This window comes from Scylla paramamosain, chromosome 6 (genome assembly GCF_035594125.1).
Source record: "Scylla paramamosain isolate STU-SP2022 chromosome 6, ASM3559412v1, whole genome shotgun sequence".
NCBI lineage: Eukaryota > Metazoa > Arthropoda > Malacostraca > Decapoda > Portunidae > Scylla > Scylla paramamosain.
The window spans coordinates 9,312,374-9,317,466 of NC_087156.1; positions in this window are offsets into that span (position 1 = coordinate 9,312,374).

Consider the following 5,093-nt stretch of genomic DNA (forward strand, 5'->3'; position numbering starts at 1 on the left):
TTGTGCCTCCCCTCTCTTCATTTCCTCTCTTACATTCTGGTCCAGTACTCCTTTAGTATTTTGATATTCTATATATTCATAATAAATCCAATTGGTTTAGAGGAGGAGAGTATTGCAGACAAGAATTCAACATGGGTTCACTGCAGCTTAAAGAGATAGGTACTATTATATTTTTACACATCAGTTGTTTTAAGTATATATTAGGATGAATGTAAAGTATATCCTGAATGTCTCTCTCTCTCTCTCTCTCTCTCTCTCTCTCTCTCTCTCTCTCTCTCTCTCTCTCTCTCTCTCTCTCTCTCTCTCTCTCTCTCTCTCTCTCTCTCTCTCTCTCTCTCTCTCTCTCTCTCTCTCTCTCTCTCTCTCTCTCTCTCTCTCTCTCTCTCTCTAATGACCCTGTGATGCTTTATATTAGTGCTATAATGTATGTATTGCCACCACTCACTTATATCACACACATGCATATCATCATCATCATCATCATCATCATCATCACTTATTTATGCAGCTGGTAATTACCTAATTTCTCATATCTATAGACTTCTGCTTCTACATTTTTCCCATCTATACACTTCTGCTTCTACTTATGTATGCCTGTTGAATGATGAGATTTGACAGTACTTTAATTTTTCTCATATTTTTTTCACTATTTATATAAAGTAATTATTTTGGTATGAAATAGTCTAAGAGAAGAGCCTCCAGCCCTTCATCAAACTTCCTAAACATAACCTGTCAAGTTTCATGTTCAAAGTTATTATTATTATTATTATTATTATTATTATTATTAATATTATTATTATTATTATTATTATTGTCATTATTTTTGTGTGTACTAGGAGGAGTAAGTTCACATAAAAGCCATTGATGATTCATAATGTAAAGTTACTAAGATTTAAAGCCAACAAACTGGATACTGTTGCAGAAATCTATTTGCTAGAAGTGTGGCACATTAGCAGAGGTGGCTGAGAGAGAAATGCAGGTTCAGTAAATGGTGAGCTGATACATTGGCCACAGACACATGCATAACAAGAGATGAAGATGTAGAGGACATGAATTTCTGGCTGGCAAAAAAACAATACAGTGAATTACAACACCATTAACAAAATTGCTATCATCAATACAATAACAATATTATAAAGGGAAAATGTAAAGTATAAAGATACTGAACAAGACATTGTAGCAAAGACAAAGAAAATAGCTGAAGAAATTTCTGTGTGTGATCATTCAAGGAGGAAGCAATTACCTATGCTATTTTCATGAGATTGGTACTGTAATTTCATAGTAAGTAAAGTTTAGAGTATATGCTGTAGGTATGCATTGCCTTGTCATTCTTCTCTATATCGTTAACCTTTGAGCCTGTGGTGGATAATATCCCTTAACCCAGGACACAGGACCACTGTAACATCTGGGTTTTCAGAGCTTAGTTTCCCCAGGTTTTCCCTGGTATCCAACTTAAATGATTGAGAATACTGGTTAACTCTTGCATTAGAGAGGTGGACAGAACAGAGGCGAGAGGAAGAAGGTCTTGTACAGTTGGGAAAACTGTGTGCTGAGTGCCTCAGCTCAGATTCAAAGAAGGGGCCATGGATTCATAGTCAGGCATGCTAACTCTTGCACTATAGAAGCATATAGTTATAACATGCTTAAGGGGCTTATTCAGTGGGGGTTTAAGGGATGAGGTGAGGAATATAATTTTTTCTGAGAAAAATCTGGGTATGACTGCACCATCTGCCAATATTCTGATAAAATTTTATAGCTGTATTCATGATATTTTTTGAGTCATAGCCTGAAATATTATTCCTACCCTGTTAAGTTTTTAATTTTATGTAGTGGCATTCATATAGTTTTCTTTGTTGTAAAAAATTATGTAAATTTTTATGAAATGCTTCAAAATACCATTCTACGCAACAACTTTAAACCAATAGTTGGCCTGTGAAGCAGCATGTAGGTGGCAAGACTATCAGTGAGCCTTATGGGTCTAAAGATTAGATTTTTTTTTTTTTTTTTTTATGTAAAAAGGCCACTGGCCAAGGGCAACATTTTCAATAAAGAAAAAGGCTCACTTAATGTCAGTTTCCATCGAGATTCCAAATAGAGAAATCAAATAATAGAGAATAGGTGTCTTGAAACTCCCTCTTGAAAGAATTCAATTCATAGGAAGGAGGAAATACAAAAGCAGTCAAGGAGTTCCAGAGTTTACCAGTGAAAGGGATGAATGATTGAGAATACTGGTTAACTCTTGCATTAGAGGTGGACAGAATAGAGGCGAGAGAAAGAAGAAGGTCTTGTACAGCCAGGCCACAGGAGAAGGGGAGGCATGCAGTTAGCAAAATCAGAAGAGCAGTTAGCATAAAAATAGTAAAAGATGGCAAGAGATGCAATATTGCGGCAATGAGAAAAAGGCTGAAGACAATCAGTTAGAGGAGAGGAGTTGATAAGACAAAAAGCTTTTGAATCCACCCTGTCTAAAATAACAGTATGAGTGGAACCCCCCATACATGTGAAGCATACTTCATACATGGATGGATAAGGCTCCTGTACAGAGCAGCTGTCACGGTGAGAAAACTGGTGGAGATGACTCAGAATGCCTAGCTTCATAGAAGCTTGTTTAGCTGGTGATGAAATGTGAAGTTTCCAATTTAGATTACCATAAACACTATTGAACCCCATTAAAGCAAATTTCACATTTATTGAATATAATATAGCCTACCAACCATCTATCTGATTTATTGAACAAAGGTTGGTAAGTGAGGTGGAAAGTTTTGTCAGTGACTGTGGCAGTGGGGGAGTGAGTGAAGGTGGTAAGGAAGGAAGGAAAATGTGGGTGATGGTGGTGGTGGTGAATGCACACCGCACCCACACATCACTGCCTCTGCCTCAGTCTCGCAACAACAGCGAAAGTGGAAGGTTGTTGGGTATGTATGTATGTGTAGTATGTATGTATTTTTGTTTACTTGTTTGTTTGTTTGTAATGTATTCTTGCTTACTTGAGCACAGTAAAACTTTTTCCATAAGATATTGTTTTATTTATAGCAAAATAATTTACATCCAGTGCACGAGTTACCAAAATTTATATTATTTGAAGCTCATTTTTGTATACCAAACTTCTCCCTCATATACCGAACGAAGTTTGATGTGTGAGGGGGAATCCGACTTTTTTTTTTATTGTCAGTGGTTTCCCCCCAGTTTTTTTTATTGTCAGTGGTTTCCCCCCAGTTAAACATATACTGAAGGTTTACTGTATGAATAAAGGACAGACTGATGATGTTCAGTGTAGAAGAGAGGGACAGTTGAGTGTCAATGAAGAAGAGGGGATAGTTATCTGCAAAGTTGAGTTGATAGATAGAGGAATTGAGTTTTTGGGGCACTGAACATTACTAAGTTTGCTCTGCCTCAATCAGAAATTTTAGAGAGATCAGAAGCTGGGCATTCTATGGCTTCCCTGTGGGAGCTGTTTACTTCCTGAAGGGCTGGATACCTTTGAAAAATGTGAAAAAGTGCTGGGTGGTATCATCAGTGTAGGAGTGGAGAGGACAAGAAGTTTGGTTTAGGAGATCATTGATGAATAATAGGAAGAGAGTAGGTTACAGGACAAAACCCTGAGGAACACCACTGTTTGTAGAGCAGGGATCGGTACAGAAACTTCCAGACAGGTGCCGTGAGTTTATTTGCGGGCGCTGTTCACAGGCGCAGTTAGATTCCTCTGACACGGTCACAGCAAATATACAACAACAGAGGCCTGCCAACAATCAATTAAGTGAATACGAATTCCTACATGAATTTAGCGGACACATCACAAGTTATAATATAAACATGGTCTGGAAATGTTATACTAATTCAACTCCATAGAAAATCATGTTTCTATCAAATATCACCAACAAGGTACATTCACAATAATTCACAAGATCACCCAAATACTTTTAACTGTAATTACATACACTTACATGTTCATCAAAGTTAATACTAAATAAATATATCATAATCACAATACATCATAATCACAATACCATCATAATACAAAGTGCTTACCCAAACTCCAGGTGGTGCTTAAATCACAATAAAGGGAAACCATTGCAGGCGTGAGTGTGTGGTGTTTTAGGTAGGCGTCCAGTCAGCCGAATGACCGAGACCGTGGCAGTACCTAAAGAGGTGCAAACCGCATTACTGGAACCTACCTCGAACTTCTAATGGTGTATCTATGTACTCCTACATGTTAATAGACTTAAGAGATGAACAGTGACTGTCTACCATGGCAGCAATAGAGTTTTCAGAGAGAAAAACTTGAGAAGGATAGAAGCTGTTGGAGGGGAGTTTGGAAATCAAAGTTTTGTGACAGACTTTATCAAAAGTTTTGGATATGTCTAAGGCAAAAGTGAAAGTTTTACCAAAATCCCTAAAAGTGGATGACCAAGACTTGGTAAAGAAAGCCAGATCACCAGTAGAGCGGCCTCGATGGAAACCAAACTGGCAATCAGATATAAGATTGTGAAGTGATAGATGTTTAAGAATCTTCTTGTTGAAAATAGATTTAAAAAACTTTAGAGGAAGGAAATTAAGGCATAGGATTACAGTAGTCAAACTTTTAAGGAACAGTCTGAATGTAAGCAAACTTCCAGCAAGAAGGAAAGGTAGATATTGATAGACAGAGTTGGAAGAGTTTGACTAGGCAAGATGGAAGCAGGTAGGCACGGTTTGGAGAATAATAGGAGGAACCCAATCAGGTCCATAAGCCCTCCAAGGGTTAAGGCTAGCAAGGCCATGGAAAACGTCACTGCATCTTCCTTAATAGGTAGCATGAAGTAGTTGGAGGGTGGAGGAGCAGGAGGAACAAATCCTGGATCACACAACACACACAGTCATGGTAGACAGAGAAGTCAACGCAAACAGGTGCTCCTAAAAATCCAGCCATTTACATCGCTGAGAGCTGCCCTGGTGGAAATACAAAGGTGAGAGTTCACACTGGTTTTATTCATTGCTGTCCTGTCTCCAAAAGTGTTTTGTAGAAAGCAGTTAAACTGTTATAATGAGCGGTGAAGAGGGGGCTACTTTGGTCCCCGCTATGTTGTTTACACCAATGGGTACCATCCCGAAGG